We start from the raw sequence: 13,998 nt of genomic DNA on the forward strand, positions 1-13,998 counted from the left end.
AGGGAAGGGGGAGGGAGGGAGGAGGGAAGTGTGGAGTGGGGGAGGGGAAGGGAGGGGGGAGGGGAGGGTGGGTAGGGGGGAAGGGGGGGAGGGGGAAGGGAGATGGGAGGGAGGGGGGTAGGGGGGAGGGAGGGGGGTAGGGGGGAGGGAGGGGGGAGGGAGGGGGGAAGGGGGGAGGGAGGGAGGGAGGGGGACCTCCCCTTTTCCCAGTACCCCTCTTTCCCCGTTGGGCCCGTCCTCGTAGGGTTTCCATTGTAACCGGGAGGAGGGGAGGGAGGGAGGAGGGAGGTGTGGAGGGAGGAGGGGAGGGGGAGGGAGGGGGGGAGGGGAGGGGGGAGGGGGGGAGTGTGGAAGGTGGGGGAGGGTGGAGAGAGATTGGAGGGAGGGGGTAGGGGGGGAGGGGGAGGGAGGGGGACCTCCCCTTTTCCCAGTACCCCTCTTTCCCCGTTGGGCCCGTCCTCGTAGGGTTTTCATTGTAACCGGGAGGAGGGGAGGGAGGGAAGGGGGATGGAGGGAGGAGGGAGGTGTGGAGGGAGGAGGGGAAGGTGAGGGAGGGGGGAGAGAAGGGGGAGGGGAGGGGGAGGGTGGAAGGGGGGGAGGGGGAGAGAGAGGGGAGGGAGGGGGTAGGGGGGAGGGGGAGGGATGTGGGAGGGAGGGGGGAGGGGAGGGGTTGAAGGGGGGAGGGAGGGGGACATCCCCTTTTCCCAGTACCCCTCTTTCCCCGTTGGGCCTGTCCCCGTAGGGTTTCCATTGTAACCGGAAGGGGTGGAGAGAGGGTGGAATGAGGTGGGACGGGGAGAGGGATGGAAGGGTGGAGGGAGGAGGGAGGTAGGGGGGAGGGATGGAGGGAAGGAGGGATGGGGGGGAGTTAGGGGTGGAGAGGTGAGGGAGGTGGGGAGGGATGGGGAGGGAGTTGGGGAGGAGGGGGGGAGGGATTGGGGATGGAGGTTGGAAGGAGGGGGGAGGAAGGGGTTGAGTGGGGAAGGGGGACCTCCCCTTTTCCCAGTACCCCTCTTTCCCCCACCATCAAGCCCCCTCCGCAACGACCCCTGTTGTCCCTCTCCCAGTCCCCATTCTCAGAACCCCCCCATTCTCTCTCTCCCCCAGACACACTCTAAATGCTTTTTTCGAAAGACCTGCCCCGGTGGCCCACGAGCATAGGGGCCCCATGCTGTTCTGTGTATGTTAAGTGACTCGCAATAACAATAAACGCTACTTTAAAACAAATAGTGCTTTTCTTGCAACATTCCCGGTGACTAAGTGCTTCTCACGGCGATATGTAAGCGCTCTCCGCGATATATAAGTGCTCTTCGCAACAATGTCACACAAGCTGAAGACCTTGAAAAAAAAGGTCAGAAATTAAAAAATGTAAATTTAAAACCTCTGTAAATAGTAGACACCCAATAGCAGCTGCTTGTCGATTGTGACGTCACACGCTGAATACCGCGGGGGGGGGGGGGAGGGGGACAGCTCGAGCTCATCTCACAGGGGCATTGTGACATCACACGCTGAAGACCAATAAATCAGTTAAAAAATGAGATGTCTAAACTTTTAAAACCTCTGTAATTTAAAATATATACGACCAAATTAAATGAAAATATCACGGCCGGTTTTCCAGGAGATTGGCGATTCAGTCGGTACAAAAACCGTGGCGCGACGGATTACCGTTTTGCCGAAATCACTGATAGGTACAAACTAAAAACATGAAACATATATATAAATATAACACAAGATCTGAGTTTTAATAGTATACTAGAACAAGTGTGCCCTTTCAAAGCGGGCCCGTTGGGCCCGTTGGGCCCGTCCCCACTCCCCCCATTCTCTCCTCCCCCAGCCCCTCTCTTACCCGTTTGTTGATGACAGATGTTGCGGTATTTGTGGATGGGGGAGAGAGTGAGGGGGGAGGGGGGGGGATAGCGGGGAGATGTTCTGCCGGGTGTGGGAGAGAGGAGAGAAGCAAGGGGAGAGAGGAGAGTTGATCCGGTGATCGCGGGCTCGCGCCGCTAACGGCGTCCATTGTTTTGGTGCGAGTGAGGAGATGCCGCGCATGCGTGTTGAGTACTGAGTGAGGAGATTGCGCGCATGCGTACTGAGCACTGCCGGACCGCAGCGCCCCCCTTCTGTCAAAACTTCGATAAATGAGGGGGGGCAGCACCTTTAGACCTCTGTAACTTAAAAAATATGCGTCCAAATTAAATAAAAACATCATTTTCCAGCAGCGAACCGCATTCTGATTAATGCGGTTCCAAAATCGTGGCGCTACGGTTCACCGTTTTGCCGGAATTGCCTTCAGCCGACATCAGTGGAATATATATACAAACAACGCTACAAGATCTGAGTTTTAGTAGTATACTAGACCAAGTGGGCCCGTTGGGCCCGTCCTCGTAGGGTTTCCATTGTAACCGGGAGGGGAGGAAAGGGGGAGGGTTGGGGGAGGGAGGAGGGGAGGGAGGGGGGGAGGGGAGGGGGGAGGGAGAGGGGAGGGAGAGGGGAGGGAGAGAGGAGGGAGGGGGGTAGGGGGGAGGGAGGGGGGAGGGGAGGGGGGAAGGGAGGAGGGAAGGGGGGGAGGGAGAGGGGAGGGAGGTGGGTAGGGGGGAGGGAGGGAGGGGGACCTCCCCTTTTCCCAGTACCCCTCTTTCCCCGTTGGGCCCGTCCTCGTAGGGTTTCCATTGTAACCGGGAGGAGGGGAGGGAGGGAAGGGGGAGGGAGGGAGGAGGGAGGTGTGGAGGGAGGAGGGGAGGGGGAGGGAGGGGGGGAGGGGAGGGGGGAAGGGGGGAGGGGGAAGTGAGGGGGTAGGGGTGAGGGGGAGGGAGGGGGGAGGGAAGGGGGAGGGAGGGGAGAGGGGAGGGGGGGTAGGGGGGAGGGGGAGGGAGGGGGAGGGAGGGGAGAGGAGAGGGGGGAGAGGAGAGGGGGGGAGGGGAGAGGGGGGAGAGGAGAGGGGAGAGGAGAGAGGGGAGGAGGAGAGGGGGGAGAGGAGAGGGGAGAGGAGAGGGGAGAGGGGGAGAGGAGAGGGGGAGAGGAGAGGAGAGGGGGGAGAGGAGAGGAGAGGGGGGGGAGAGAGGAGAGGAGAGTGGGGGAGAGAGGAGAGGGGCCTATTTTACTTTAAAATAAACAGCATCCTTTGTTGAAAAAGAAATTAAACTTATTTATAGAGCAGCAGCTTATGTTTTTGTTATAAATGAAATTAAACTTATGTGAAATAAATGTTCTTTTGTTAAAAAAGAAAGTAAACTTATCTATGAAATCTCTGTCTTTTATCTTTTTTTAAAAATAAAATTAAATGCAATGGAAATCTCGTACCGTTTAAAATAAATGTAATTTTTCTGTTGGAAATGATAAGAAACTTATCTATAAATATTCTTTCTGTATTTGGATTAAACTGCCCTCCTGAGCGATGCTGGAGCCTGTCCTCAACCAGCAGCAGCGCGGTGGACTGTTGGTTACGGCAGTTGGTGTCAGTTCAAATCAACTGCTCCACCCACATCAAGTGTGAGGTTGGAGCCAATCACTGCACCCCACGTAGAGACCCAGCCAATCGGGCGCTAACAGGGAGGGTGGAGCCAATCACTGCACCCCACGTACAGACCCAGCCAATCGGGTGCTAACAGGGATGGTAGAGCCAATCACTGTACCCCACGTAAAGACCCAACCAATCGGGCGCTAACAGGGAGGATGAAACCCAATGACAAAAACCGCGTTTTTACTTTAAAATAAACAGCGTTCTTTGTTGAAAAGGAAATAAACTTATCTATAGAGCAGCAGCTTTTTTAAAATAAATAAAATCAAACTTAATGAAAATCACATTCCTCATTTTAAATAAATGTCTTTGTTATAAATGAAATCAAACAGCGGGAGAGGCGACGGCGACTACACTTCCGCTTCGGGGAGAGGAGGAGGGGGAGAGGAGGGGGGGGGAGAGGAGGGGGGGGGAGAGGAGGGGGGGAGGGGGGGAGGGGGGGAGGGGTGGGAGGGGGGGAGGGGTGGGAGGGGGGGAGGGGTGGGAGGGGGGGAGGGGGGAAGGGGGGAGGAGGGAGGGAGGGAGGGGGGAGGAGGGAGGAGAGGAGGGGGGAGAGGAGAGGGGGGAGAGGAGAGGGGGGGAGGGGAGAGGAGAGGGGAGAGGAAAGAGTGGAGGGGGAGAGGAGAGGGGGGAGAGGAGAGGGGAGAGGGGGGAGAGGAGAGGGGGGAGAGGAGAGGGGGGAGAGGAGAGGGGGAGAGGAGAGGAGAGGGGGGGAGAGAGGAGAGGAGAGGGGGGAGAGAGGAGAGGTGTCTATTTTACTTTAAAATAAACAGCATTCTTTGTTGAAAAAGAAATTAATCTTATCTATAGAGCAGAAGCGGGAGAGGCGACGGCGACTACACTTCCGCTTCGGGGAGAGGAGGAGGGGGAGAGGAGAGGGGGGGAGGGGGGGAGGGGTGGGAGGGGGGAAGGGGGGAGGAGGGAGGGGGGGAGGAGGGAGGGGGGAGGAGGGAGGGGGAGAGGAGGAGGGGGGAGAGGAGGAGGGGGGAGAGGAGGAGGGGGGGGAGGAGGGGGGAGAGGAGGGGGGAGAGGAGGGGGGAGAGGAGAGGGGGGAGAGGAGAGGGGGGGAGGGGAGAGGAGAGGGGAGAGGAAAGAGTGGAGGGGGAGAGGAGAGGGGGGAGAGGAGAGGGGAGAGGGGGGAGAGGAGAGGGGGGAGAGGAGAGGGGGGAGAGGAGAGGAGAGGGGGGGGAGAGAGGAGAGGAGAGGGGGGGAGAGAGGAGAGGTGTCTATTTTACTTTAAAATAAACAGCATTCTTTGTTGAAAAAGAAATTAATCTTATCTATAGAGCAGAAGCGGGAGAGGCGACGGCGACTACACTTCCCGGCGGTCAGCGCTGCGGGGAAGGGAGGGAGGGAGGGATGAGGTAGGGAGGAGAGGAGAGTGGGGAGGGAGGGAGGGGGGAGAGGGGAGGAGAGGGGGAGGGAGGGTGTAAGAGAGGGGGGAAGGGGGGGGAAGGGAGGGGAAAGGGAGGGGGGAAGGGAGGGGGAGGGGGGAGGGAAGGGGGAGAGGAGAGGGGGGGAGAGGAGAGGGGGGAGAGGAGAGGGGGGAGAGGAGAGGGGGGGAGAGGAGAGGGGGGAGAGGAGAGGGGAGAGGAGAGGGGGGAGAGGAGGGGGGGAGAGGATGGGTGGAGAGGAGGGGGGGAGGAAGGGGGCAGAGGTGGGGAGAAGGGGAGGGAGAGGGGCGTGGAGGGGGGAGGGGAGGGGGGAGGGGGTGGGAGGGAGGGGGGAAGGGGGAGGGGGACCTCCCCTTTTCCCAGTACCCCTCTTTCCCCGTTGGGCCCGTCCTCGTAGGGTTTCCATTGTAACCGGGAGGAGGGGAGGGAGGGAAGGGGGAGGGAGGGAGGAGGGAGGTGTGGAGGGAGGAGGGGAGGGGGAGGGAGGGGAGGGGGGAAGGGGGGGAGGGGGGAGTGAGGGGGTAGGGGGGAGGGGGGAGGGAGGGGGAGAGGGGAGGGGGGGTAGGGGGGGAGGGGGAGGGAGGGGGAGGGAGGGGGAGGGAGGGGGGATGGGAGGGGGAAGGGGGGAGGGAGGGGGCTCTCCCCTTTTCCCAGTACCACTCTTTCCCCGTTGGGCCCGTCCTCGTAGGGTTTCCATTGTAACCGGGAGGAGGGGAGGGAGGGAAGGGGGAGGGAGGGAGGAGGGAGGAGGGGAGGGGGAGGGAGGGGGGGAGGGGAGGGGGGAAGGGGGGGAGGGGGGAGTGAGGGGGTAGGGGTGAGGGGGAGGGAGGGGGGAGGGAGGGGGGAGGGAGGGGGGAGGGAGGGGGAGAGGGGAGGGGGTAGGGGGGGAGGGGGAGGGAGGGGGGAAGGGGGGAGGGGGAGGGAGAGGGGAAGGGGGGGAGGGGGAGGGAGGGGGGAGGTAGGGGAGGGGGAGGGGGGAAGGGGGAGGGAGGGGCAGGGAGGGGGAGGGAGGGGGAGGGAGGGGGGATGGGAGGGGGAAGGGGGGAGGGAGGGGGCTCTCCCCTTTTCCCAGTACCACTCTTTCCCCGTTGGGCCCGTCCTCGTAGGGTTTCCATTGTAACCGGGAGGAGGGGAGGGAGGGAAGGGGGAGGGAGGGAGGAGGGAGGTGTGGAGGGAGGAGGGGAGGGGGAGGGAGGGGGGGAGGGGAGGGGGGAAGGGGGGAGTGAGGGGGTAGGGGGAGGGAGGGGGGAGGGAGGGGGAGAGGGGAGGGGGGGTAGGGGGGAGGGGGAGGGAGGGGGGAGGGAGGGGGAAGGGGGGAGGGAGGGGGCTCTCCCCTTTTCCCAGTACCCCACTTTCCCCGTTGGGCCCGTCCTCGTAGGGATTCCATTGTAACCGGGAGGAGGGGAGGGAGGGAAGGGGGAGGGAGGGAGGAGGGAGGAGGGGAGGGAGGGGGGGAAGGGGAGGGCGGAAAGGGGGGGAGGGGGGAGGGGGGAGGGAGAGAGGGGGAGGGTGGAAAGAGCATCCCTCTCCCCATCAGAACTGCCCCCTCCATCGACTCCTTTAAGTCCAGGCTCAAAACCTATTTCTACTCCCTAGCGTTTGAGGCTCATTGAGGAGGCGCTGTGAACTGTTTGTGTGCTACTGTATGTTTCATTTTTTCCTTAGTACTTAATCAGATGTACAGCACTTTGGTCAACGTGGGTTGTTTTTAAATGTGCTGTACAAATAAAATGGACTTGACTTGACAGCTCTTCGCAACAATGTAGCACAGGGGCATTGTGACGTCACACGCTGAATACCGCTGGGGGGGGAAGGGGGGTCAGCTCGAGTTCATCTCACAGGGGCATTGTGACATCACAATCCGCACCGCAGCGCCCCCCTTCTGTCAAAACTTCGATAAATCAGGGGGGGCAGCACTTTTAAACCTCTGTAACTTAAAAAATATGCGTCCGAATTAAATAAAAATATCATTTTCCAGCAGCGAACCGCATGCTGATTAAGGCGGTACAAAAATCGTGGCGCTGCGGTTCACCGTTTTGCCGGAATTGCCTTCAGCCGACATCAGTGGAATATATATACAAAAACGGTACAAGATCTGAGTTTTAGTAGTATATAGATAGATAGATAGATGTTAATCCAATTAAGTGCGTATTTTGAAGTGGGCCATGGAATATGGCCACTAATTCCTGCTCAATGCAATCCCACAAACAGCAACACAAGGAATGACCAGAATGCTTCTTTCAGGTGGTGTTAGTTGCAACAGGGCCAGAAACAGTGAGAACGTGTGTATTCCTTGAATAGTGAAAACATTTTTGGTCCCCTGTTGCAGCAGATGGAATCTGATTTAACATCTCTTCTGAAAAATGCCAATTTTGTCAGTGCCATGCACCTTTGGATAAGGACTGATGTGCCAGCAAACTCGTGACACAGAGGCAGGTGTTCTGTCATGAAATCTAAGTTAATTTCTCAACGTTGTAAAGAGCACGCAACACATATTAATTGATGGCCAAGTGAGGGGGAAATAACATCTCTGTAATTACAGTTGAATCGGAAAAGGTAAGGAACTGCAAACGATGTGACTGTTCTGCAAGCGGCTGCCTTACTGCTCTCACTGCTCCCCCCCCCAACATACTGTCCTCCCTCACTGCAGATTGTGGGAGATTTTCTACCTCATGTCTTTTGATGTAGCGAACATTAATTCTGGGTTACAAATGTTTGTCAGGAGAGGAATATGTTGAGAAGTGATTTCTTCTTCTGTGCTCTTTGTGGTAGATTGCTATTCACTATTATTTAATAAAATAAATAATTTAATCGCAAAATTATTGGGTGTAATTAAACAGCTTTATTCAGTTTGCCGAGAGAAGCAGAACTCAAAGTTTTTAGTTAAAATGTCTGTGTTTGACCGTGGGTGAAAATCTGAGTCATTATTCAGCGATAGCTCTGTAAATGGGATTACAGATTAATGTACAAACCTTTCAAGGCAAGACTCCACCAATGTTCGTTGAATGCCTCCAGTAATCACATGCCTGGTTTGTGTTTCACTTGATATAAAAGATGATAATGTCTTCTTTGCCCAGCAAGCTATCTGGTACAGGACCATCTATGCATACCTTTCATGAACCATCTATTCCAGGTACAGACTCTGTAAGGTCAGTAATGAGGTCAGTAATAACAGCTACACCAGATGCCTTAGTCTGTCTTCAAAACTGAAATATAACTTGCTAGCACCACCGCATGAAAAAACAATTATCGAGCAACAGAGAACGACACAAAGTGCTGGAGTAACTCAACAGGTCAGGCAGTATCTCTGGAGGACATTGATAGGTGATGCGCGACATTTCAGGTGGAGACCCTTCTTCAGACATGATCGAGCAACAGAGACCGGATATCCTGCACTCCGCTGAGTTCTCTGGTCTCAGCGACACAAGGAACTGCAGATGCTGGTTTACAAAAGAAAAACACAAAGTGATGATGTAACAGCAGGTCAGACAGCATCTCTGGAGGATATGTGCAGGTGCTTTGTTGTGTCAGAACTCTTCTCAGCAGGTGCTGTGTTGTGTCAGACTCATTCGAACAGCAGGCGAGCAGCAGGAATGACAAAGTAGTAAGAGAAAGTATTCTCATCGGAGGGAGGCGCATAAGTTCTTAAAAGTGTGCAGACTTTAAGCAAATAAGTTGCTATATTAGGCTTAGTAGCTACCAGACAATGGGAGATTAGGAGACCATTCCCAACAGCTCACTGAAAAAAGTCATCAGCAGTTGCCATGAATGCTAATCGTGAATCCAAGTCCATTGGGCATATCATTGCCTTGGATCTCTGATTTTAGTTTAGTTCGGAGATAGAACATGGAAACAGGCTATTCGTCCCACCGAGTCCGCACCCACCAGCAATCCCCGCATACCAACACCAGCCTATACACACTAGGGACAATTTACAATTTAACCAAGCCAATTAGCCTACAAACCTGTACGTCTTTGGGATGTGGTAGGAAACTGGAGCACCCGGAGAAAACCCACGCAGGTCACGGGGAGAACATACAAACTCCATACAGATAGCACCCGTGGTCAGGATCGAACCCAGGTCTCTGGCGCTGTAAGGCAGCAGCTCTACCGCTGCGCCACTGTGCCACCCGCATTAAGGTAGCAGCTCTAACAGCTGAGCTGCTGTCTGCCCGAGTTCTTGCAAAGGTTCTCTCGGTTAAACACTTTTGCGCTTCCATACTTGATTGTCATTGTTGTCATCATGGGAACATGTCAATCTAATTGGCCAATGCCAAAGTGAAGTGCTGCACTTGCAAATCCATAATCCCGTGGCCCATGTCTAGGGAGAGTTAAATATACCAGGAACTTTGGAGATGTGGTAATTGTGACTATCTTGTCGAAAGGAGACAAGTCTGACTGTGGTAAACCTCAATACCATACTCCTGAACAGACACTCCATTCAGAGATATGTCATCGGAGACAATTGCCAGACAGACATTGGAAAAACTTCAAGGATAATCTCCAAGCTCCCTTGAAGAATTGCAACATCTTCACTAATTCCTGGGATTCTCTGGCTCAAAGTGGAGAAGGAGCATTTGGGATGGTATTGAGAAGCTCACATCAGTCATACATCAGGGGGGATACCAAAGCCCTACATCAGAAGGAGAGCACCATCTCATAGACTACCCACCTGCCTGTCAATCGTCTCTTACCTATCCATGAAAAAGTCTGCAGGACCTACATTGGTCCCATTAGTCAACTCGGAACCCACCCGGCCAAACTAGAAGCAAGCAATACTCAGTCCCAAGGAACTGAGTGAGAGAAAAAAAGAGCAAAATGGGCAAGGAAAATTGGAGAATGCAAGAAACATTTACAGAGCTTTTACTCCTCTACTGGGTCATTGCTTTGGAGGACTGCAAGGAACTTGTGTTGTATTGGCATTGGCTTTTGTGGTTGTCAATATACCGAGATAAGGTGAAAACTTTGTTTGCATGCTCACCTGTCAAATCGTACAATCGTACAATCAAGCCATACGCAACTACATCTCATAAGAGACATTGAGAGTCAGAGAAATATATAGCACAGAAACAGGCTCTTCAGTTCAACCTGTCCATGCCAGCCAAGATGTCTATCTGAGCTAGTCACATCTGCTTAAGGAATCAGTGCGTAGCAAATCTATTTATCTGCTGTAAACTTGAGATTCTCTGAGCATTGTATTTGAGGCAGCAGGTCATTTTCAATCAGTGTGAGGGCAGAAAATCCTCAGCATAATGTTTATTCATGAATTATTCATGACTCTGGGGTGTATCACTTTAAATAGATATTTTTTGATAAAAGAGAGATAACAGAAGCGAAGATCTTTCTGCATTGCTCTCCATAAATGGCTGATTTGAGAAGAGAGAGAAATTATTATTTTTTAAAACCCTTCTCGATTTATACAGTTAAGAAGTTTAAATCTTTCTAATCCCTGAATTATAAATAAGGAAATATCTTTAATCCCATGAGTTTTGAGAGAAAACTCTTGCTTTGTGAGGTGCAACATTTTGATGAAACAAAACATTCAGAACCAGTTTGGAGGGAAAGTGCTCAGCATTCAATGTTATTATTGTTTCTGAGCAAATGAATTCAACTTTTGAAGAAAATAGGAACTTTGTTGCAGAGTCACTGGTTTTTGTGATAAATTGGAAAAAAATGAAGCATTTGTTTTGGCTGCTTTTTAAATGCTTTAGCAACCAGGTGTAACATGAATTCCCTAGGTCTTCTTTTCAATCTTAAAATGAAAAACAGTTTTTTGATAAACCAGAATCCCCTGTTCATTTGAGGGCACAACTAGGGCTGTGTGCTAGAAATGCAAATAAGCATTAGGCATTCAAAGCTAATACCTGCAGGCAATGCTTACGAAGGGATTGGTGCATTAACATTATCTTGGTTCCAACTCCTTGTCACAAAGTTAGTCCAGGAATGGAACACCATTGTAATGTTTTGCAAGGGCAAATCATATAAAAAGGCAATGCACAGTTGAAATGGGAAGGCAAATTTAGGTGAAATCTGTCCAATTTTTGGTAACATCTTGGTTCCCCATTAACGGATTAAACTATGAAATCTAGAGAATCCTGCCAAAGTCTATTCCTCATCAACATTGTCTGAATTTTGTGGCGAGATTGATGCTGAGTGGGAGTTCTAATTTTATTCTTAATCTGATTTTGATTCAACTAATGATCTTTTACCCCCTTATGTGTCAAGAATTCACACATCTCTGCTTCAAGAATATTTGAACACTTCCTCCATCAGGCTTTGAGAAAGAAAATTCCAAAGATTCGCAATTGGCTGAGAGAGAAAAATATATTCACCTAAAATATATTCACTCTAATGTTTATAAACAGACCTCTGATCCAGATTCCCTCCACAGGAGGAAATATTCTCGCCACATCCACTCTGACAAGACCCTCTGGATCATATATACTTCCATTGAGTTGGCACTCACTTTTATAAACTGCATTGGCTACAACCCCATTCTAACCAACCTCTCCTCAGAAGTACTCACCCACTTCAGGTAACAGTCTCATAAACATTTCTGACATCCTTCCAATAAATTGACACAAGGAAATCAAGGTTGGACATCGTGCTTCGGATGTGGTCTCATCATATCGTCTGTAACTTAATCATAATCTCCCTAGTATGTATTAAATCCCCTACCTTTGAATGATAAAATCTGTTACCTTTACTAATTATTTGCTATGTCTGCATACCATGGCACCACTTGCACATGGACCCATTAAACTATTTCTGTGCACTTGCTAATCGGGGATGTGCTTAGGTATGGAAATACTCGACTGGCCTGTTTGTAAGGAAATAATTTCACAGTTAGCACTAAGCTTGTTAGCACTTTGCATATGTGACAATAAGAGCACCATTGACCAGAGACCATTAAAATAACGGGCAAAGTCTTTATCAGCTGCTTTTGTTTTATTTGCCATCCAAATCAGGAGATTTATAGATTATTGTTAGTTTTACAAGATATCACAATTGCTCTGCTAATCAACTGTCGGTCCACATTTGTGTAACTTTGGCAAGATAACTTCAGATGGCATGTGGCCAAATATAATCAGACTTTTAAGTAATCTTTTAAGCACCATTTCTGTTAAAGTAGAGGGCTGTTCTATAAGCTATTGATCTGCAGTATTTTGCCAGTATGGTAGCCTTTGGGAATCTTAAACTATAAATGATAACTAGACCGAGTGGACCCGTTGGGCCCAAACCTCTCCTGTATTGGTGCAGCACCCTCTCCTCCCCCCCTCCCCTCTCCCCCTTCCTCCTCCCCCCTTCCCCCCCTCCCTCCTCCCCTTCCCTCCCCTCCCTCCCCTCCCCTCCCCCTCCCCCCTTCCTCCCCTTCCCCTCCCCCTCCCCCCCACTTCATCCCCCTCAACCCTCCTTAACCTCCTTCTTCCCCCTCCCTCTCCCCCTCCCTCCACCCCCCTCCCTCCCTCCCCCCTCCCTCGGAGATAGATTTAAACTTTAAAATGTGAATAACTTTAAAAATATAACACCGATTTCAATGAAACTTCTTCCATTAGCACCAAAGAGACGACGGTGAGTAAGGTGGGCTGAAAATTGTTGCGCTATCATGTACCGTTTTGGCTGTAGTTCAGTAACAAACAAACCAAGTGTATAGATTACTCATGTGGAAGGGAGATCAATCATCCTGTATTGTTTGTGAGATTCATTTATGATGCCATTGAAGAATACATAGCAAAAGAGAATCCATTCTAAATCATCTTGATGAAGGAGAACTCAGGAGGGCAGCGGTGGAGTTACTGCCTTACAGCACCAGAGACCCTGATTCGATTCTGATTACAGTGCTGTCTGTATGGAGTTTGTATGTTCTCCCCTTGACAGCGTGGGTTTTCTCTGGGTTCTCCGGTTATCTCCCACATTCCCAAGACGTACCAGTTCATAGGTTAATTGGCTTTGGTAAATTGTCGCTAGTGAGTAGGATAGTGTGTGTGTACCGGGATTGTTGGTCGGTGCCGAGGGTGGGCCACAGGGCCACTTTCCATGCTGTATACCTAAACTGGATTAAACTGGACTAAACTGAACTAATCTAAACTAAACTAAACTCAAGCAAGCTCGGAACAAGAACAGAGAACAAATAGCAGGTGCTTAACCAAAACATGCGAAGTTAAAAATATCTAAGATAGAGTATGCACAATTCTGATTCGGAACAAGAATATATCCCATACTTCTTGGCAGATGGAAATTTGCAGACCTGAACACTGATATGACTACTAGGCCTCATACCCAGCTGGGTTCAGATTGAAGGATTTATAGAGTATCAGGCATCAAACATCTTCAAACCACCTTTTAGGTGCAACAAGCAGAAAACGTTGCTTGATTCTAATATTCCAGTGCTATATTTAGGTGCAAGGTCCTGTCGAAGATTATGTATATTTAGCAAAGTGAACCAAATGCAGGAACACGGACAAGTATGATTGAGTGCAATTTGGGGATTAAAAAGTGTGCGCACAGTGTTCGAAACCTTCAGTTAGCAATGTTCTCTGGAAGGAGGCAAAACAACTATGCTAATATTGGTTAAGACTTATATTTCCTCCTTATGTTGTATCTTGGGTAAAGCAATAGCACGGCAAGAATTTCCTAACGATCTGTGTCAAGTTTTAATGTTTCAATGGGATTACAACTCATCAATTTTTCAGATGTGTGATGGGTTGTTTCCCTCAATACCTTGAAACAGTGTCTACTCTGTTACCACAAGAGTAATCCAATGTTTATCGTTGGAATTCCCAAGGGTACTTTCAAAGTAACCTTGCTTAATATAAATAGAGTGTTTTATAGAATAAGTAAGAGTCTTGTTGTATTTGATTCTTGGCGTCCACATTTACACGGCTTCAGTCACACGAAGATGGATGACCACTAATCGAACTGAGGCTAAAAATGGATGAAGGCAGGTAAAAATCTAACATTGTTACTTTTCATTTCCAAACTATTTAATTAAAATTGATTGATCCACATAATAAGAGAGAATATATGGCGCAAGAATGTTGTCAATATTATTTTTAAGAAAACACTAAAGAAAAAGTATGTCATAAA

At 50.8% G+C, this 13,998-nt stretch overlaps 1 protein-coding gene across 1 annotated transcript in view; it reads right to left on the bottom strand.

The window, feature by feature from the left end:
- Positions 1–13,998, bottom strand: part of LOC144604477 (solute carrier family 12 member 5-like) — a 640,130-nt gene that overhangs the window by 379,495 nt on the left and 246,637 nt on the right. The gene's annotated exons all lie outside the window — the stretch shown is intronic.

Source organism: Rhinoraja longicauda, chromosome 22 (assembly GCF_053455715.1).
Source record: "Rhinoraja longicauda isolate Sanriku21f chromosome 22, sRhiLon1.1, whole genome shotgun sequence".
Taxonomy (NCBI): domain Eukaryota; kingdom Metazoa; phylum Chordata; class Chondrichthyes; order Rajiformes; family Arhynchobatidae; genus Rhinoraja; species Rhinoraja longicauda.